This window comes from Limulus polyphemus, unplaced genomic scaffold (assembly GCF_000517525.1).
Source record: "Limulus polyphemus unplaced genomic scaffold, Limulus_polyphemus-2.1.2 Scaffold428, whole genome shotgun sequence".
Classification (NCBI taxonomy): Eukaryota; Metazoa; Arthropoda; class Merostomata; order Xiphosura; family Limulidae; genus Limulus; species Limulus polyphemus.
In genome coordinates this window covers 186,730-210,333 of record NW_013666038.1, presented here as the reverse complement: position 1 = coordinate 210,333, position 23,604 = coordinate 186,730, and the positions used below count along the sequence as shown (strand labels likewise).

Genomic DNA, 23,604 nt, shown 5'->3' with positions numbered 1-23,604 from the left:
TGTTGGCATATCAAAGAAGGACAATTGCAAGTTGGACCCTGATATTTGTTGTTAATCTGTCTGTTAGCATTTCAAAGAAGAACACTTAGAAGTTGGACTCCGACATATGTTGTTAATCTGTCTATTGACATATTAAAGAATGACAGTTACAAATTGGATCCTGACATTTGTTAATCTGTCTATTGACATTTCAAAGAATGACAGTTACAAATTGGACCCCAACATTTGTTGTTAATCTGTCTATTGACATATTAAAGAATGACAGTTACAAATTGGATCCTGACATTTGTTAATCTGTCTATTGACATTTCAAAGAATGACAGTTACAAATTGGACCCCAACATTTCTTGTTAATCTGTCCGTTGGTATATCAAAGAACGACAGTTAGAAATTGGACCCCGACATTTATTGTTTAATCTGTCTGTTGGCATATCTTCTCGTGGTTATCCAACTGGGGGCGCTGGTGATCAAAATGGTTATACCTTTGTTAACATGTTTGCTGTTATGTACTAGTAGTTGTAGTATAGAGAGAAATATAAAAAACTCTCTACCGAGCTTTGTGTATCAAACTGTAACAACACTGGCTGGCCTGTTTTCCAAGCCCAAAGTAAAAACGACTGAAAATTTGAAATCAAATTTCAAGCAGTCCGACAAGGGGAAACAAACTGTACCAATGAATAATTGTGAATCAGAATAAGCCACTGAAATATCAATATTGTGCTAGATATTATGTAATTTCAGATATTATATTGGCATTTTAAAAATAACTTAATACATTATTATACACAGTTCACAATGTCAAAGCTTTCGTGTCTATAACGAACAATTTACTTTTTTGGCACAAATAATGCTGCTCTTCGGTTCATTAATTCTTCTCTCAGTTGAGATGGAGTATACTTCTCATATTTTGCCATTTTCTTGTTGTAAAGCACAATGAAGATGACTCTTAATACCACTGAAGCGAAGTATAGGCCTAGAACAGCCCAGTTGCGTGTCGGAGCCACCTAACGGAATAGTTCTAATCCTACACCATGAATTCTTAGTCACTGCTATTAAACAAATTTTTGTATATGATAATTATTACGAAACATTCAAACGAGTGTAGTTCCCCGGATTTTATTATTATTATTATTATTATTATTATTAAGGCATTAAAACCTTTATGTCTGAGCCGCTTATTATCTTTAGCTTTAATTAATTTTTATTTTAGTTTTTAAACTGTATTTGTCATAGATTTTTTGTATATCAATTTGGAAACTGAAACTGGGGAGTACACGGGAAAGCCCATGGCTGTTGGTTTGGTTCCTCTGTGTTGTGGATGAAGACCAAATTAATTATTTGGTAGAATTCGGCCCGGTAGCTAGGAAACCCGTTATTACCTCATGCAGCAACTATAAGCACGTTGTAACAGTTTATTTGGCCAGGTAGCTAGGAAAACCCGTTATTACCTCATGCAGCAACTATAAGCACGTTGTAACAGTTTATTTGGCCCGGTAGCTAAGAAAACCCGTTATTACCTCATGCAGCAACTACAAGCACGTTGTAATAGTTTATTTGGCCCGGTAGCTAGGAAAACCCGTTATTACCTCATGCAGCAACTACAAGCGCGTTGTAATAGTTTATTCGGCCAGGTAGCTAGGAAAACCTGTTATTACCTCATGCAGCAACTACAAGCGCGTTGTAACAGTTTATTTGGCCCGGTAGCTAGGGAAACCCGTTATTACCTCATGCAGCAACTACAAGCACCTTGTAATAGTTTATTTGGCCCGGTAGCTAGGGAAACCCGTTATTACCTCATGCAGCAACTACAAGCACCTTGTAATAGTTTATTTGGCCCGGTAGCTAGGAAAACCCGTTATTACCTCATGCAGCAACTACAAGCACGTTGTAATAGTTTATTTGGCCCGGTAGCTAGGAAAACCCGTTATTACCTCATGCAGCAACTACAAGCGCGTTGTAACAGTTTATTTGGCCCGGTAGCTAAGAAAACCCGTTATTACCTCATGCAGCAACTACAAGCGCGTTGTAACAGTTTATTTGGCCCGGTAGCTAGGAAAACCCGTTATTACCTCATGCAGCAACTACAAGCGCGTTGTAACAGTTTATTCGCACACGCGAGTGGCCCTTTTCTGGCCATGTCCATGGATGTACCACGTAGATGTTTCGTGTTTTCTGGTATATACTTCTTCTTTTTTTTTTTTGTCTTGTTCACACAAACAGTTCCATACATACCGATTTAAAACATACAGCACTAATCTTATCTTTACATATACAAAACCATTTTTACAAAAAAATTAACACTATATCTAGCTACCGGTTTCCACAGTAGTAGGTGGCCACAGGTTACACAAGGAGTTTTCTAGATTTAGTGGTGAGAGGTGCTTAGGTCTATTTTCATCGTTCTTTATGATACATTTTTGTTAAGATTTTTGCAGAAGTAATGGATTGATTTATTTAGTCTGTGTGACAACATAGAGATGTTTGCGTACTTGTGTAAGTGGGTTGTGTTTGTGCATCTGGGAGCTATGTATGGTTTAGTGATTATTGAATTTTTATTGTCTGTAACATGAACACAATTTCTTTCAAACATGGCGATATCGGGATCATAAAAGAGGCCAAGAGCACACGATCTGATGTCACATCCGGGTTCAGTGGCCTTGAAAGCATACTTGTAGACTCCTATCATGCTTTGATGAACTTCGTGGCGGGTTTAGTCAATCTTGCCATCCCCATAGTGGGGATGCTACGCCATATAGAAGAAGAAGACATCCCACAGATAACCCAGAGTCCACCTGGCAAGATTGGGCCTGCAGCTTTAAACATGTTGAAGGAGTTTGCAGACAAACAACCAAACACAATGTAAATTACTGCTCATACAGATAGAATATTTTTCAATTTCAATCTCCGATTTCTTAAACATTTATAATGTTTTTGCTTTTGTAACAACAATTACATTTTAATCTTCAGCATTTACACTAACCGATTCCGAAAAAGAAAGAAAAGAAAAAACCTCTGCTTACTTTTACAAGTTAATTAGATCGCATACCTCAGCTATGCAGTGTTTATCATATTCAGTTCTCATCAACTACGAAAATGTGTCCGTATCTCTTGTCGTTATCAACGGACACGGAACATTTTTGGCAGGAATAGTGTTCTACATATATATCCACCAAGTTTCATCAAAATCCGATCATTTTTGACTGAATTATGGAGCAAAAATAGTGTGAAAAATCTGTCCGCATATTGACAGTTTGGAATATTTTGGATTTTCGTGATCTTTTTTGCAAGCTTGACCCTCCAAAAACTAATCACTTCTAAATTGGTTTATAGTCCAAATGTTTACTAGCTTTTCAAAGTCCACACATCCGTTTTCGAGAAATCTTGCTGACAAACACAAACACACGCAGGGATAAAAACAAAAGCTACGGAGGTTATAATTTTTCTAATTACCCATTCTTACGCATTAATACTTTGCTTTGAATGACTGTAGTATTTTAATTACCGATTAATGTATTTCAATTATTTTTAATACTGCATCATTTAACACGTCACATATTTTTGGCGTTTGTTTTTCTTATAGAAATAATTGAATTTTTTAAAGCACAGGTTTTCTCCGATCCTTTTCAATAATTACAACAATGATGGCATGTTTAATTTTTTGTACTTCAATCATGCATATTCGATAGAGAGAAAGAAAAAATGATGGTCATTTTATTGAGTGTTTGTGTCAAGGAAGAAGTTATAATAAACAGTACTCTGCTATCAATCGCAGCTGCACATCTGAAAACAGAAAGCGCATTTGATAGCCTGTTATTCCAAACTGGCTTAAACCGTCTAAGTTTCAGCATGTTAACCATGCTAGGGCTAAGTTTATGTTTTGTTTGTTAATTTGTTCCTTTGCATAGCACATGATTGGTTAAATAACTTAATCACTAGGTGTAAATGCCACCCATTTTTGGACTGAGATCTGAAAACACAATTGAGTTTAATTCTCGGATAAGCTATGTTAATCAATTTCTTGAGTTTTTATAAATCATGAACGGCATATTTCCTAGATAGGCCAATACGTGCGCCAATTTCTTTTTGTATACATTCATTATAAGTCGCTGTTGGAGACTAAAAACACCTTTTTCCGTTTAAAGATCGAATCAACTACTTATACAAGTCCATGGACTACTTATAAAAAAAAACTGATAAGTGGATTTGATGGTCATTCTTTTAAAAGAAACACAGTCCAAAATACGGGGGGCCGACGTTGTGGGACTGAGCTCGTAATGAACAAGTAAATGTATGTTCAAACTCGAATTCCAAAGAACTACCATGCTTTTCAGGTTCTCTTTACCAAAATGAAAACAACATACATAAAATAATGTATTGCTCCTAACAAAATCAAGACTTCAAAGACCTCCGACCCTAAGATCAACAGTACACCACTCGCCCAGGTTGAGGTCAAAGTTCATTATAATATTTGCTTGTAGGACTATTATTTGTTTGCTTTCAAATGTTTACTGTAATAAACCAGCGGAAGGATCAGCGTTAAAAACCGGATTATTGATCCCCGTCGTAGGATAAGTATAGTTATAATTTGTGCAGCATTGCACTTATACCTTATTATTCCCGTTTCCCTCCCCGTCGGCTTAGCGGTAAGTATAACGCTAAAAATAGAGTTTCGATACCTGATGTGTAGCTTTGTGCTTAATACCAAAAAAACGTTCTCTCTTCATCCACTTACTCATTATCATACAAAATTCCAACTACTGCATTTGTATGTACTTTAAGATTAGTTTACTTATTTTACACATTGTCGTTTACAAACACCTTGTGTTATATTGCCGCCTAAATCAACTAAGTAATTGATTTTTTTCCAGACAAGCGTATAGAAAAAATGACGAACCTTATCGCTCTAATTCTTTCACAGAACTCTTCCATCCTGGGTCCCAATGATTCCTTTCTTGTACCAAAAAGGATAATAGTATATATGTGTGTGTGTGTGTGGTGGATAGGGAAACATTGGAAACAAAACTGGCAAAGTGGAAAAGACCAGAGGGTTGTTATAAATGGAGTATAGTAAAACTAGATAAATGTTAGAAGTGGAGTGGGGTAACTCTGGGCTCAGTGTGAGGACCTTTGCTGTTTCTGATATACATGAATGATATAGATAAAGGAATGTAGGAAGTGCTCGCTTAGGTAATAGAGGCGTGAAAAATCATGTTTAAACCCTTTATATTTTATAAACGAATGGTCGATAAAATATTTCAATTTGCTGATTGGAGATTTCGGGTGTGTAATAAATGATACTGCTTTACATAGGATATGGATCGTTTGGTGCTTGGGGAAAATAAATGGTAGTTGGCTTTTAATTATAATAAATGCAAGGTAATGCACATGGGATATCATAATTAGAATTATAAGTACAAATTTGATGGGAATAACCTTAACAGTGTTATGGAAGAAAAATATATTGGTCATTGGTCTCCTAAGCCATCCAAGTAGTGTAATGTTACTAGTAGGAGAGCATATAGTATTTTAGGTTGTATCTACAGAAACATTAATACAAGTCTAAAGAGGTTATAATTTCATTGTGTAGGTCACTGGTTAGGGCATATATGGAGTACTGTATTCAGTCTTGTGATCCTTACTTGAGAAGGATATTGAATTGTTGAAAAGAAGAATTCAAGAGTGCTACTAGGATAATACTTGAGATGGAAAGGTTATCATATGAGGACAGGTTAAGTTGTCTTGATAAAGGAAGAGTTAGAGATAATTTGATTGAAGCATTTAAGATTCTTAAAAGAATTGATAATACTGATGCATCATCTTTTTTTCGTACTTAATGATGAAATAGTACGAATAGAGCATACAAATATATATTTTGGCAAGTTAGAAGCTAAGAAAGTGTTAACTTTCTTATAAGGTAGTTGGTCTTTGGAACAAGTTGCCTTCAGATGTTGTAGATGCAGTAAATTTAAGGGAAGGCTTGACAAATATCTGAATAATATCTGCTTTTCAATGTTTTATTTTTATTTTAACCTTTAGTGGATGAAACAGCCTAAATGGACCAACAAGTCCCTTGTTGTCCTTACTTTATAGCCAAAAAATCACGTTTTATCTTTGAGACACACTGAAGTGAATTAAGTTACCCATTGACTTATTGGTGATAGTTCTGTGCATAATCTGCTTGCTTGATTGATTGTTGGGACTTTATGGCACAAAGCACCACAGCTATCTGTGCCCAAAAGAGTTGTTTATTTTATCTAAAAAGAATGAATCAAAGAATGCGAGGTAAAATATGGATGCAAGTATAAAATAAAACACATATGAATAAAATGTCCTGTTTTTTTTTTCTTTCTAAACAATGTTTAAAAATTAAATAAAAGTAAAAAGATCTAAAGCCCAGACAAAGCTAAAAACATGATCAATCTGGGCAATGCCACAGTAGCCAATGATACTATCTAATGTCAAAACAAACCTTGAGATAAAATATGGTTAAAATGATGATATTGCTGATATTCGTAAAGATGGCACGAAAATAAAACATGGACACAGCTCACACATTGGCAGATCAGCCCCTCATAACAAAAATCCAATGCATAACCTTGTTAAAACACTTCCTCTTGCTGATTCCTAAACAAACTACCCTGCCAAACAACTGTAGGCTTTATCTGTAAAAGTTTGTTGTGATGTTATTCACCCCAAATCGATTGGCAACTGGCATGAAGTCATGCCTTCATAATAGGTTTGAAGTCTACATAAGGGACATCTTAGCAGACCAATTTTGCTGTGGTGTCAGTAAACTTGTCCTTATAAATGTCAGCATGGTTGGGAATCCAGAGAATACAAAAGGATGAAAATGAAAAAATGAGCCATTCTATTCTGAATGTCCAAGAGGACTGAGTTAGAACAGACATTAAGAGATTTTAGGTCCTTCAAAGAACTAAGCAAGTCAGTGTAGATTGTACAGATAGTACATTGCTTAACTTTTATATAACATGGAGCATGCAAAATGGCATATAACTCACAAGTGAACATAAAATCTGTAAAGGGGATCCTTCAAGGAAAAACAGAGCGAAGGCAAATCATGATAAAACCCACAGAGTTACTCGATTTCAAACCAACTATAAACAAAGGAACAGAAGAATGATTAGAAAAAGTGTTCATAAACAAGAGCACCCTATCTCCAGTTAGAAATATCCCACTTCTATAGATGAGTAAAAAAGTTTACAAGTGGTAACAAGCCATGGTGAGATGGGCTCTCATCAAATTTGGCAGTATCACCCAGTATTTGACTGATGTCAGTCAATTGTATCTGTAGATGATGTGAAGATGTAGGAATAGCAGACCATTTGTTTGCAAAAAGAAATATAGTCCACCAAGACATGAAGACACAGTGCCAGGTAGGATTCTGGGGTAAGAATGAGAGCTTTGCAACATACTGCAAAGAAAGTTGCAAACATTTGGGTTGAAGTGGAGTTAACAGAACTCAATGTACAAACTCTGGACTATAGAAGTGCAGAAAGATGTCATGCAAAGCCAAAACCCCTGATAATGAACAGAGTTCAACATCTTCAAAACAAAGTCCGGGGACAAAGCATAGACCAGAGATTCATAGTCCAGCTTCGACTGAATGAGGGCATGTTAGATATTGATCATTGAACACTTATCTGTACCCCAGATCTGCATCAAAAATCAATGATAAACAGCCAATAGTATCAAAGCAAAATATTAAATGTCAATGTTTTTTATTTGATTGGTCTATTAATTATTGTGAAAGCCCCCCCCCCCAATTTTTCTAGAGTTAACACAGCTGAAATCAACAAAAGTCCTGTTACAGCCAATAACTGATTATTTCTAAAATAATACAGCAATATGAACGGCCAATCAGGGAACGCATTAGGTCTCTACGTCACAGATTGCCTTTTAATTTCACCTCTGGTGGAAAAGAAATCTTTAACCTATATATACAATCATTAACCAGTTGTTCTGCTGTATAATATTGAATAATGAATTCGACGAAATGTCACAACATTACTCACATACCTAAATTAATTTAGGTTACTATATGGTGAAGTAAAATGGACCCAAAACTCCAGAGATAATATGAACATCAAATAAACGTTGCCATGGGAAATTGTCGCGCCTTGTATGTGTGCTCTAGATTTGGTGTCCGCTCAGTATTCCGAAGGACCGATAATCACAGTTTTTTGGTATTTGCAATACAAGTTAAAATTGAATGAATAAACAAGTTTGTAGATCAATAATAAATGAATGCAATATCTAATAAAAAGTTCAAAGGGTACATCTTGGCGGGGGTTTGGGGGACCAGCCGACCCCCATGGCTTGCTCTCATTTTAAATAAAAACAACAAAAATATTTCAATTGTCATTGTAATGTACAGCTCATTGCATTGACTCTGTGTCAAGATAATTTTATTGACTGGAAGCTCTGAACCTGTTTAATGAGTCAAGTATATAATAATTGTTGTCACAGCACTATGGAATAAGAATCTTGTATGTCCATTCTCTTAGAATAGCTAGATTCTCAAATCCAATCCTGATGCGTAAATATGTGGACTCTGCAACTAACATTATACATGCAAACAAGAAAATGACATCGGGAATATATGAGAATTGCAACCTTTTAGGTCATATTCCGGGTTATTTTTGTCATAAAATTTCACAAATTTAATCAAACAATCAATTTAACATTTAAATGTTAATAATAATATTAAAAAAACTAACGTTTTCGGACTATCGACCCCTTGGAATAATGGGCCCTCGAAATAGTAGACCGTCACTCTAGATTTAAGTGATTTGTTTTCATCAAAGTTAGTATGAGGGATCGTGTGCGAAACTGCTAATGCACGGTGGCGGCAGTATCGATGCAGTCCCAGCACTGGGCCAGTATGCTTTGCAATTCAGTACTTGGTCAGTTAATAAGCCTGTTTGAGTGGTACATGAATTTCTCTTGTTTTCCCGATATTTATTTTACCAATTCCGCTAAAATTATCGAGAAATGTGAAAATTGGAATGTTATCACGATTAAGACGGAATTTAAATGCAATGGGGCTTAAATGTAGGTGATTGTGCCAAAAATATAAACTTAAATGTGAATAAAAGGTCCAGTTCTCAATATGGATGAACTGACAAAAAATTTTGAAGTTTTAATATAAGTGCACTTTTTGGATACTGTATGTGTCACATGCAGCTACAACTTTTTCAATTTTGAAAATATAGTAACCACTTAAAAGTGGTGTAATATAAATTAAATAAGTGATGGATGAGACTGATGGAAATTGTTTGGCTGAAATACTGACTTATCTTTTCCCTTTCTGCATTTATAGCCTTTATTTGTATTTTGGGGGATTAAGAATTTAATGTAGGTGTTTAATTTCTTGAATTCCCAATAACAAAGGTTTTCTAAATACAGTATAATCCTACAACCTTTCTTTTAATTGAAATTATGAACACCTTCTGAAGATGGAAGTAAATTAAAATGAAAACAGACAAATATCTTGAGTTTTATTCCACTTAATCATTTAGTATTTACAATACAATGTAAAACTCACTGGGGATATCACAACTTAAGGAGTCTTAATAACTAAAGTTATTCTATGTTGGATAGTCTTGTTATTAACAGAGTTTTGAGGAATATTATTTAAAAGTTAGTTTGGATAATAAGTATATCTATGGCTTGAATGACTTCACCATTACTTACTTTGTACAGATGTTAAAGGAATGAAAATGTTTAAAAATGTAATTTGAAAAAAAAAAAAGAGAAAATTTTTATATTAAAATTTATGTAGCACCTAACTCATTATTATAGATGTAACCAACCTGATCTGTAGTTTCAGTCAAGTACCTAATTTTTTGTTGAGAAATATTAATTATAAAGAAATTCAGGTGAAATTGTAAATGATGAAAAATTTGATTATTAGTGTTTAAAAGTATTAAACAATATGATTTTAAGACACTTGGATACAATAAAATTGATTTTATTATGAAGGATAATCATGTTTTTCATATAACTGTAATGAAAATAAATAACATTAACATTAGTGCAATATTTTATTCAATTAGGAAAGGCAATAAATGATGCAACTAAGAGATTGCTATGTTGTAAAGAGTTGGTTTTATTAAGATTATTTTCATAAAACTAAAAACTATTAGTATTTAAACATACTGAGCAAGATATGTTTATAAGAGACTACCATAAAATAAAATATTAATTTTGTTAATAAGAATATCTTTCAATCAGAAGTATTATATTAAATATGACCATGGAGATGTATAAGCTAATAATAATGACAATAATAAGCCACTAAGTTGGCATGCAAATCTGCACTTAGGTCATCCTCAATTCTTTTTCCGGACAAATTTAAAATGAAATAGGAGAAACTGGCACTGTTAGCATTTTAACAGATGCTTACATGTAGTATGCTTGGTGAATCAGATTGACTATTTATCAAGTCTATTAATCTTAATTACAATATGATTGGAAAAGACAAAGTTCCATTTTCATGATATCTTATGATGACTCTAAAACAGTAGTGTATGATACCAATATTAACTGCAATAGGTTAGGCACAATCCAGAATTTGGGAGTTAGAGCAAGAAAAACACCTTCATGCAGCTATTAAGGATTCCTTCTTGTTTCAACATTGAAAGGTGTTAGAAGAAAAGTTTCTGTACTAGTTTGATGCTGTGGAACATGTCTTTTGGTTATACGAGTGAAAATGTTTTAATATTTGAAGCAGTACCAAGAAAATTATCACTTTGCAGAACAGTTTATATATTTCAATGTAATGAACTAAAAAATACTTGTTTTTCTGTGAGAAAAAGTATTACCACAAAACTTTAACAAATGTTTTCCTGTAGATTACTGATGTTAGAGCTTTTGTTTGCCAAACTATCTAATAACCATGCTTTGTGCCCTTGCCTTTTGTTCATACTGCATTTTACTGTAAATGATTTTCTTCAGACAATTTTATAGATATGGAGCTATATAATGCTAACTAAACTTTGTCCATTAAAAATGAATTGCTTAATCAAGTATCTGAATAACAGAATTTAGAGGTAAGTTATATTTAATATTTATTTTAAACTAGCTACACAGCATGATATTGTATGTACACTACAAACAAAGTTTTGGTGTATTTATAAAAATTTTGAATACACCAATAAATGAACTAATTCACAATTTGTGTGTGTGTGTGTGTGTGGTTTTACAACCCAAGGCAAATAAACATACATTCTTTAACACATAAACGACATACATAATAATTCGCTATTATGCAATAAGTTTTCAAATGTTAACATCACACAAACTCCTCAAAGTTTCAATACTACAATCCTAATTAAAAGACATCTGCAATGGCAACTACAAAATCTGTTTTAATCATGGAATTAGACATAATAAAATACCTCCTGGATTTAGCATACACTACATCCACCACAAACATCAATGAAGAAATTATATATCTATTTCAATGCTTCACTAACAAGAAGCCAATACACTTTCATACCATATACAAACATAATTTTGATAAAAGAACTAGATTCATTTCCACCCCCAGAAATAAAAAATTTAGTACATCAAGGAAATTATACAACAACCCACCTCATCAAGAAATATTTACAAAATAGTGTAACTACTGCCCAGGTTTGTTCACAGATCTAACAGGATGCAATTTAAACAGAGAAAAGAACATCAACCCCAACTTCACCCATGTTCATAAACATGTTCGAAAAAACAACCACATGTCCAAAAAATTATTACCACATGAAAATACAAGCCAGATATTAACAAAGGAAAAACCAAACACCCACTAACAAACACAAAGAAACTCCTGTGTGTTTTTGTGCATCATTATTTCCTTCAGATTATTCTCATTTTATCCTATTAGTCTTGACACAACATAATTAGATAAATTCCTCTATATAAAAAATAAAATACCTTTCTTTTCAACAAACCTTATGACATCTTATAACATGCAAGTAGTTTGGGTGATTGTCACATAGCACAATGCCAGAGGGAGGGGAGAGGTAGGGATGATGACATCATAGTTCCATGAGTTGCATTGCAAGTGCACCATGACAGGCAGAAGTTGTCCAGAAAGCATGATGCTAGGATGTCATGACAGGTGAATGTCACCACAACAATAAAAGTAGTTCAGAAAGTGTATTGGAAGTTCCATAAAGTGGAACCAGAGGGCACATGGCTAGGCCACCATGATAATCTCATCATAGTGTCTCAACATGTTATTAATGCCTAGATTTAATTATGTTCTAATAATTAATATTAATAAAAATATATGAACATGTTGTGTTTGTTGTGTGTTCATTTATTTGATTTTACGTGTACATATATGTACTATAATCTGAATCGGTAATGATTCAACTGTAGTTTGTTGATGTCCGCAACAGGCGAGTGATCAGATACCACACCACACAATGAAAATGAAGGCTAGGAAATTTTCATATTTTATGTAATATTCTTCAAAATATGAATGTCTCTACCCTGATTCTTCAATGTGATCAGAAAAAATTAAGACTTTCAACAGCAGTTAGTGCTTAATTATAACAGTTGACACACAAGTGTTTTTACAACTAGTGCACAATTGGCCATGAAAATAGGACCATGACACAAGCAAGGAAAACCCTCACCAGCCAATCAGCAGTCAGAATGAGTGGTTCCTTGAGATGTCACATGATACATGACGTAGGTAATTCTCCCAGTAAGTAGTAAATCTGTGGTTTACTGTATAAATATGACGTGTCAAAAAATAGATCACTTACATTTTAGTACATAGATCGATTATATCTCACAAAACCTCAACAAAAGTGACAGCATAAACACCTCACTCTCAAAGGAAAGGTCAAAATTATCAAAACACATGCAAAAGGGTGCCAAATGTTTTCATGTGGCTGCTGAAATGCGAGTTGGCAAAATGCAAATTGAAAAAATTGTAGCCAATGAAGTTAACATCACAGTTATGGAAAGCAGTTCTAATTTAAACATGGTAAGTCACCAAAGTGCGTAAAACTGCAAATCATGAACTTAACAAGCTAGCGTTTGACTAGTTCTTTGACGGTAAAACTAAGAACATTCCTGTTTCTGGAAAGTTGATCCAAGATTAAATATTTTACATAAAACACAAACAAAATAGTTTTAAGTTTTCTTTATTGAACTGTTATCCATCATATGTATTATTTGATCATAAGTATTATTATACCAATTTGCTAAATCATCTGATTATACAGTATGTAAACCATTATGTTCAAGTCTTGGCAATAGCAACTAGCACAGCTTGAACTCAGTCATTCATTATCTGGTTATTGATCCTTTGAAGAACAACTTCCGGTCAGATACGACTTTCTTATCATGGCAGATACGTCAGTTTTATGTTAGAGGGACTACAAACTTATTAGATATCACGAATAAACTTATTTCGTCTGGAAACGTATCAAAGTAGCAATCAAAATACTATATCAGTTAATAACATTACATCATTTTTTAAGGTATTTAATTTTAGGTGTGGCATTTCTAGCGAACCCACAAGCTCAGGAACTGGGCGATAGGTCTTTTCCAGCATTGGTAACAGACTTATTGTTATGTGTTCAGACATTCAGTAATCCAAAAAAAGTCATTTTAGGTTTAGCATAAGATTTTTGCAGCTCTGTAAGAGGGGAAACTGATTTTCTCAGTGTTGTCTGCATTTTTATCCAGACGGTCTAGGCATGAGACCTCAAGGCTGCCGTCAAACACGAGTCTCTAAATATTTTTCTTTTCAGAAATAACGCTGCAGCAACAGTATATCCCGTGTTGCACACCTATTTACTGCCAAAAGAATGGTTTTTAGTGATGATCACAAAACTACTTTAAAAGTGGATAACATTCTCTCATCTCTGCTTTATTCTTTAATATAAGAACTTAGGTAACTGTAACCTAAGGAGAACCATGTAATAATGTGTTATGACTTTCTTTAACTTATCCCTGTTACTATAGCGAACTTTTCTAAATTTTTGTAAATCTTGTAACAATTTTGTTGACAATTAAGATGTAAAAACTAACTCTATTATATCTAAACAATTATACCTTGAAGAAGTTAGACTATGTATAGATCTTGGCGAGTTATATTTGTAAAGTTATATTTAAACAACAATTATGCTAGTTCTAAATCAAAAATAGAAAGTAGTAACTTAGAAAATAATTTCCTAATATACCATTAAATATAGAAAAATACATGATTGTACAGTTTGCCTTCTGTATCATTATGTACAGTTATGAGTAGATACATTTATTTTACCGACTGTTAAATTCAGTGACATACAAAATTTGCTCTTCATTGTCAAAGTATAGTGAACATTCAGCTTATTTTTATTGTAAAGTATATCCTGTAATGACAGACAGTAAACATGTTGGTTTTGTTAAATGTAAAAAACAAAAAACAGATATGTTTAGAATTTAAACATTTAAATTTAAATGTGATAAATAAGCATCCTTTTGAGGATGTAAAAAAACAAAAAAAAAGATATGTTTAGAATTTAAACATTTAAATTTAAATGTGATAAACAAGCATCCTTTTGAGGACGACTAGACGTATAGAAATTAAAAACATCAGGAAATGCAAAAAGTATGATTAGATATAGGAAGGGAGAACTATGATCAGTTGATACTAAATCATAAAAACACAATCAGTTTTCTCATTCAGTACTCATAAAAACATTAGGTTTGATAAAATCCTTTCATGATGGATAATTGTAAAAGTATGTAAGGTAAATTATTGGCTGTGATATTTGTCTTGTTCAAATGATGGATTATATGCGAAACAAAAACTGATGTGTAACAGTGTTATAATACTAGTTTCTTAAAATAATTGCTTTACTCGTCACTTTTAGGGCATAATTAAATTAGACATTGATGACATGTTGCAACACTATGATGAGATCATCATGGCAGACTAGCAATGGACCCTATGGTTCCACTTCGTCGAACTGTGACATCATCATCTCTACCTTCCCTCCCCCTCTTTCCTGAGGTCGACACACACGTGCCATCCAACAATCCCCCTAACTACTCATGCAACTTCATATTACCTGCATAATTATTATTGTTGTATAGTTATTTAATCTCCTAAAATATTTGTTATCAGTACAAAAACTCATAACAGACTGCATACTTCAGGCACTGTAAAAATCATTTTGTTACATCTCGTGTCCAGACTGAGTCAAAGAATTCAGGTTTGCTTTAAGAAACTTTTTCAATCAAACCTCCTGTTATTCTGCAGATCCTATCAAATTACTCTTAGTGGAATTCAGTGCACATGATAATACCATAACATACTAGCAAATATTAACACTGGACACGTAATATATGTAGTTGTAGAAAAAAGCCAAAACAGCCTTCACTTAAGTTGATTTTTACATAATCACCATTAAAGTACTAAAGTTTACAACAGAAATATACTAAACTTAAGCAATACAAAAAACACCATAATAAACACTACTTTTTAACATATTTAAAATGAGCTTTGCTTACCTCGCCAAGTTCAACTTCACTTTCTAAGTTTAAGTGTCCTCTTTTGTAACCTACTCACTTGCCACGCTAGTAGGTCATGCAGTTGCAGCTGAAAATAATACAATCACGACACTTAGATAGACGCACCTTAAAAATTGAAAAATTCTATGGTTCAATGTCACAAGTGTAATAATTCTATAGACAGAAAATACAGAATAGTCACTAAGCGTGACACTTTTCTATCATGACATTGTTGTGGTCTAAACTCAATTCTAAATATCTAAACACCTTGCATTACAATAAAATCATATAGTTAACAATCAGCAAACAAGTTTAATTTGAAGTTCAAATTAATAAATCTCTTCTTGTGCTGTAATATTTTCTTATTTCATAGCATCAAATATTATCATATTTGAACTTGAAACTGTGAATGAACATATTAAGTCTTGGTTAATAATATTACTCAGAATTAACTGAATAGACTGTAAGCCTCAATAATGGCAATATAAATTTTATACACAGAATATCCTAAACATAAATTGCAGAAAAAAGTTATTCTGGGCCAAAGGATTTGGGAAAAATAAATGTATTTTTACACAAGGTTTGGTAACTAAACTTGACACATAGAATGGTTAAATTAAAACTGAACTGCTTACTAGTCAAGATAATTGATAACAGTAATCACTGCATAACAAAAACATAATTTTAATAATTAAACTTAATATGTGGATTATCCCTTATATAATTTATAAATGAAATTTTTATGGGCAAAAGTTAAGGACATATGCAATTACATGCACATGAAACAAGATTTCTGACCACTATACTTGAAGCTCTAACTGTCATTCATTTTTGTTACGAAGTATTTTCGGTAATAAAAAAACTAAGATGTAAAATTTAACCCTAAACCAATTCACTATCTAACTTTAAAAAGGAAAATATTTTTCAAGGATGGTTGTTTGTTCGTATTCACATGAAGTTACTCAAGGGCTATCTGCACTAGCTGTCCCTCATTTTTAATGACAAAATAGAGGAAGAGCAGGTAGTCAACACCACACACCACAAACTTGTGAGCTTCACTAATCAAATTATGGGATTTGACCATCACTCTTTTAAAGCACCCATGGCCTCAAAGTGCGAGCCACAATTTTTTTTTTTGGTGGTAACAAAGTGCAAACCATTAAACCTCAGATTTACTGTCCAGCACTAAACAATAGGTTGCTATTGCCCCCATCAGTTTAAATGAAATCATCTGATTTGTTATATAGAACAGCTTTTGGGTTTTTTATGCAATTGTTAAAAAGATACAAGCCAAATATCTAACCTCTAACTGATCAGTTTAATTGTCCATTATGATGATTTTGAATTAGCACTGGATCAAAATAAACTATATCAAAAAGTAAAGGTCTTTATATAAATTGTGTAAATTTTCATAAAACACACAATCTTATATCTTAGAACTGCATACCAGTTTAACTTAACTTTCAGTTCTTCTTTTGTTCTGCAAGTTCCATAGTAATAAATGAATGTCAAATAATATAGTTCATACATTATTACTGATGCATGCTTGGTAATAAAGCAATGACAAATAGCTTTGCTAAAGTTACTAGCATTAATAATTTCAGACCTTCATAAATTCATAAAAATTCAAATAGTAGTTAAACTCCCACAAACTTTTTCCTCTTGGCATTAAAATTGTTTCAAGTATAAGAAGGTTATATAGGATTTCCCTAGCAGAAAATGTATTTTTGATAAATACTTACATCTTTTCACACTGTAGCTAGGTCCTTGTGCATCTGCCTTTGAGATTTTGTGCATGCCTCTAGTTATCTCCCACCTAAGTCATGTTAACATGAGCTACACTAGTGCATGATATAATAATCATGCAACAACAGCCCTCTATCAATGGGAGGATAACACTCCATACATTTGCAATAGATACCCATTTTTAGACAAGGCAAGAATAAAGTGAACCAACAGTGGGGAGGAAGAGTGTAAAGGGGTGCAGATATACAAGTATCTATAGGATATACATTTTCAAGTAAAAAATGTTCGCTTTCAAAAAAATATCTTTACATCTCTGCTCATACTAACCAGAATCCCACAGTAATATGGTGGATAAGCTGTTGCAATTGCAAAAACCTAGGTTTTAAACTAATATATGTGGAGGCAATCTAATGATATTTTGATAAAAATCAACACAATACATAAATTGCTTCAATGTTATATATTGGATAAAACCAAAAATATATAGCAATATTAGGTACATTGTATTTTTAAACTCTACTTTCTTTATTAGGTCAAGAAGAGGCATTTACACTATATCTTTATTCTAACAAATAGCTTGTATAAACAGCATTCCAACCACTATTATGTCTACTATATTCCAGTTGACCTGAAGAGCTCTATCCATGAAGACACCAACGGATATATCAAACATGGAGTGATTGAAATACTATTGTACTCTCTTCTCCTAAAAAAAAACCTACAGGACCAAACAAAGAACACAGTGTGTAAAAGTACAATAAGCATAACATTATTGTCTTATGTTAAATCTTACTGATTTTTTTACTAATTTTTTGAATCTAAGATTATTTAGTTTCTGCACTGTAATGATAAACACACATGGTCCAGGAGGCTACCTTTGCTTTGTTGAAGTTGATTCATTTCTTTGTTTAGGTGAGTACTCCTCTGCCCTTGAAGATATTTCAGTATTACATACAGACTCTGAACTTAACAGGTTAGTACTGACATACCCTTTGTTTGCCAATTATGATATTGACCAAAGATAATTTGTTTTTTTTGTTAAGCACAAGGCTACACAATGGGCTATTTGTATTATGCCAACCATAGGTATCAACAATGGGTTTTAGCATTATAAACCATCAAATTATTAGGGAGCAGCTGAAGGTGATAACTAACCAATAATCTTAAGGAAAATAGTTCATGAGGTGATGCCATCTTCCAGACAAAGAAAGTTAACATTCCAGGTTTTAGCACCTACTTTATTGGTTCAGATCTGCTTGGTTTTCATCACCACTAGTTTGGCAGAGATACATCTTGAAAGATGGAAAGCTGGAGGGCTATTCACTGATTCAATAGAGGCAAACATCCATGTGTATATGTTGGTACACACACACACACACACACTTTGTTTTTGTTCCATCTAAATATTGTCTTCTCTGTCCTTTAAATGTGTCCAATCTGTTTATTTCTGATAAAACTTAAAATTCAGTCAAGTTATCAATTACATAACACTCTTCTCTTTCTTAATCAAACTTTCTGTTATTGGGGGTTTACTTGTCTGAAACATGTTGGGAAGTTGGTTTTTATCCATAAATACCACACTATCAAAAGGTGTTCATACTATTACAAAAAGTACATAGATTACTTGTTTCTTACACATCAGATACAAATTAACAGCTGGTACAATAATATCAAACAGATTACTTGTTTCTTGTATATTGGTTGTAGAAAAAAAAACAAAAGAAGCATTTCTTTGGCAGTTTATTTTTAAACAGTATCATGGTGGTAAAACAGTTTTGTGACATCTTATCCATAACATAACAATTTATTATACTCATGCCCTATATGTCCTGTTACTGTAAAGGAGGGAATTTATGCCAAAGACAATACCAGTCACACTGCTACTCTTATCAAAATAGCAGTGATTAAATCAATCCAAAATAAAATGCATGGTTTGATGATGATGATGAAACTAACAGTACAAACAATGATTGAAGAATTTTATCACCTCACATTCCAAATATGTCACCAAGTTTTAAAAATGTGCATCAAGTTAGCATTACTGACTCATCAAGAAAAAGTTGGTTAACAACCTATTTTACTCATTATTTATATGAGCAACTACCCTTTCTACACTGTTTGAAATTCTTTTAGAAGCTGTGCAAAAAAATAGCAGGAAACCTTACCAACCACCAAAAACATAGGTGCCCATCAGAAGATTAATATCCCAAGGAAGCCTCTCCTGTCACTATTATCACTGATATTTGTACTGAAAGGGTAATTAAATTTACAATAATCACTTTATAACTAGTATTTCATTCTTTCACAAGTGACAAGAAATCTCAAAAACACTGGGAAATACACTGTATATTAAAATATTTTGGAGTTTGGATAAAAAAAAAATGTTTTATGTTGTGACAAATAGTGCAGCCAATATCACAGCCAAATGAAAAATTTCAATGAATATTGTAGCAGCATAGTTCTTTCATTGGCAGGTTCTTTTAAATCATTGGGTAAAAATAATTCAACATCCAGTTGATGGAACAATAATGAATTACTTTATTTCCTCCTATAATGTTACCATAAACTTCAACACTTGAACATTGCTGTAGGAAAATGATGTTAACTAACACAAAACAAATCAACTTAATTTAATGTACATAATAATTAAGATAGCTATTTCTGAAGTACTTCGTGTAGAAGACAAGCTTTATCAAAAATTCTATGACAATAGCAAGAATAATCTAAGAAATCTTCTTACTGCACATAGGTTCTTTGGTGTCGGCCAATTTTGGATGGAACAAATCTTTGATAGATCTGTAGACACCCTTTCACTGCTGACCACGTGTCCTAGGAAACTCATTTATTGATGGAATAATTCACACTTTTAAGAATTCAGATTAAGGTTCTCTTTCCTCAACCAATCTTGAAACTTCCTTAACCCTTCGTATGCATTATCAAAGCCTTCCCATGTGCATTTATGTCATTCAAGTATAAGACTATATTGTTCCAGGGTAGTTCAACAAAACACATCCCATTAACCATTAGAATACAGCAGTAACATTACTTAATCCAAATGGTAGTATAGCAGTGTCACAATCCATTTCCTGCAGAAAAGGCCATCTTCTCTCTACTTGCTTTCTTTATTTCCACTTGCCAATAACTACTCTCGAGACCCAATTTTGAAAACCATTACAATCCTAACAAAGCATCCAAGGTAGAATTAATCCTCAGAAGTAGAAAGGCATCCATCTTTGTAACTTCATTCACCTATCAGTGGTCTATGTAGAACTTTGTGGATTCATCTTTTCTCACAAATACATTAGATGATTTCCAAGGACTAGTACTCATGAGTATTATCCATATTTACAAATGGATACTAAGGTAGCAATGAGATTATGAATGCTATAACAGGATCATTATTTTCTCAATGTTTCAACTACAAGTCTTCTTCAGAAGAGTGTGACATCATAGTGCCTTACAAGGGTATATATACATTTTTTTCCTGAATTAGATTCCTGGTTGCTGAGCCATGCCATTCCCAGATTGGTTCGTTATTGTTGTCTGTCGACCACTACCCGATCAATCACCATTCTGCTCTTGTCTCACTGCTGTTTCTGCCCACATTTTAGTTTCCTTCCATTTAGGCAGGTGTCCTGCTTCCTCTACATGTGCTACTATTGCACTGGTTATATTGTGCTTTCTGACATCTGCTTTATGCTCATTTACTCTGGTTGTCAAGCCTCTGCTAGTTTCATTTATATAAACTTTACTGCATCCACCACATGGAATGCAGTATACTACACTGCTGTTTGTTGTGTGTTTCTGTCTCCTGTCCTTTACCATCTCTCTTATTCTTATTCCTGTTCTCATTACTACCTCTGTGGTTGTGTGTCTCATCAGTTTGTTGATGGGACTTGTATCCCAGGCATTGGGGACCACTATGAATTTCTTTTTTCTCTCATCTCTGCTGTCGGTGCTCCTTTCTATGACGTTCCTCGCCTTCTCCTTTACAAGTATACCTGTAGGATATTGCAACTTCCTGAAAGCTTCCACTATGTGTTAGTTTTCTTGATCCAAGAATTTTGGGCTGCATATCCATAACACCCTCAGAAAGAAGTCCAATGCCACACCTGTCTTCACTTTGTTGTTACGTTCTGAAAAGAAGTGTATGAAATCATCTCTGTTGGCTTGTCTTCTATACACAGAGAACCTTGGTCCCTTGTCACTTTTCTAAATCAAAGTGTCAAGGAATGATATTTTCCCATCTTGCACTTCTTCTATCGTGAACTGTATGTCTTCTAATATCCCATTCAGTCTTGCTAATGTCACGTGCACATCTAGTCTTCTTGGTATTATGGCTAGAATGTCGTCCACATATCTCAACCATGTCGTGTATCTGCCCATAATGTCTTTGTAATGTTCTTCTTCCAAAGTCTCCATTTACTAGGAAAGCTAGGACAGCACTTAATGGTGAGCTCATGGCCAGCCTGTTATGTTGGTGTTATTCCTGTCCCATGAACTTGAACGGGCCAAATCTTACACACAACGATATGAATTCGGTGTAATATTCTCTTCGGAGGGAAGAGATAATCTTCTTTCATCTCTTGTATCACTCTGGTCAAGGCCCTGATAGTAGCTTCTGCAGGTACCTTTGTGAATAATGACCTTACATCAAAGCTCATCTTCTTGTTCTTGAATCTTACTCCTTGTAAACTTCTGAAGATGTCTGTTGAGTTATTCAGATGTGAGTTGCTTATAGAGCCCAAGGCCACTAGTGCTGGTCAGTTGTAAGGCCTCCACAGCTTTTCTGAGATAAGTTGTCCTTATGCAAGGGTTTGACATTGGCTTCCTACATCTTTCCTCCAAGGTAACATCATCTGATGTCTTTTGATATGAAAACACTACCTGCACAGCCTCACATCTTGCAAAGTCCCATTCAGATTTGACTTGAATCTTAAAGTTTGTTGTATTCGTGGCCCTAATGATGACATTTTTATTTTTTAGGTCCACAAGGGTCCTATCAACCACTAATCCATCAGAACACGCTTGAATATATAGTTCTTTATGACCCAGTCACTAGATGTAAATGTATTTTCAACAAGTCCTAGTATGAGTACTTCATTTCTCAGTGGTACAAAGACTGCATTCCTTGTTGCCAAGGGAAGTCCAGTCACTGCTATAGTAATTGCAATGTAGTGCACAAAGATTTCCTGATCATAGACTGTGAAGCTATTTGAAGCTAGCCTAACCTTGCATCAGTTCCTAACATGCACTCTTTCTTGATGTGAATTTCCCATACATCATGAGGATAAGAAAATATTCTTACAATAAGTGTAACTTCTACCTTTCCTATTACTAGAACCATAAGTCTACTTGCTATTCATCATTCTCTCTTATTTCTTCATTTCCAAGAGCCAGTTTCCACCTTACATTACCAAATTGGGTCAAACTATTATAGCTGCAGAATCAGTGTTGATCAACATGCTGCAAGGCTTCCCATCAATAAACCTATAGACTCATAGACTGGTCTCTTTACACAATGAGCTTTTTTCATTTGGGACAAAAGGGGTATCCTGAGCTGAATTTTACCCCACAAGTCCAGCTAAATCCAGTATCCTCTTGTCTGGTTAGCCCTATGTTGGTCCTTCAAACTGATTAGACTCAAAGATTCATCCTTCGTATATCGTCTTCTTGGTATCTAAACTGCTAAAATTTCCTTTGTGTAATCCCTAAAACCTCCTAAATGTGTTTCAAAGTTTTTTCAGTAAAACTTTATAGTCTATCTGTTATTTTCTCTACCCTATCTCAAAGTGGAACCAACCTCATAACCACACACACACACACCTAAATTAACCTTTTTTCTTTCTAGAATGACTTCAAATTGTAGCATGAAACTACATTCGTTTATCCTAAGTGGCTCTAAGTTTGTAACATTATGCATCTATTTAGAATTAAATTTTCTTGTTTTATTGCCCTTTGAACCATGTCTATTATCCATGCTATTATAAGTTGTAAATCACTCAGGGAATGTGCAGCTCACATTACGCTATCGAATTACATTACCCACAAGCTGCTCGGGTGCGTGCCTCATGAACCATTTTAATTATATTATCATTATTACTTATTTTACCTAATCTAGTCTTAAATAACTTAAAAAGATTCATATATTTAGATCTTAGTTACTTTTATAATAATAAATAAAGAATAAATATGGAAAATAAGAAATAAAGTACTTACCCAATCTTCTTTTTTCTTGCCCTCTATTATCGAGGACAGTTAAGCCTGATTTTTTTTTATAGTACCTATTGTAATGCACTTAATTTTTATTTAATTAAATAA

At 33.7% G+C, this 23,604-nt stretch overlaps 1 protein-coding gene across 1 annotated transcript in view; it reads right to left on the bottom strand.

The window, feature by feature from the left end:
• Positions 1-23,604, bottom strand: part of LOC106458203 (plasma membrane calcium-transporting ATPase 2-like) — a 227,876-nt gene that overhangs the window by 193,739 nt on the left and 10,533 nt on the right. Inside the window, exon 2 of the mRNA XM_022384342.1 lies at positions 15,538-15,625. The gene's annotated coding sequence lies outside the window, so the exon portion shown is untranslated. The remainder of the gene's footprint in view (positions 1-15,537; positions 15,626-23,604) is intronic.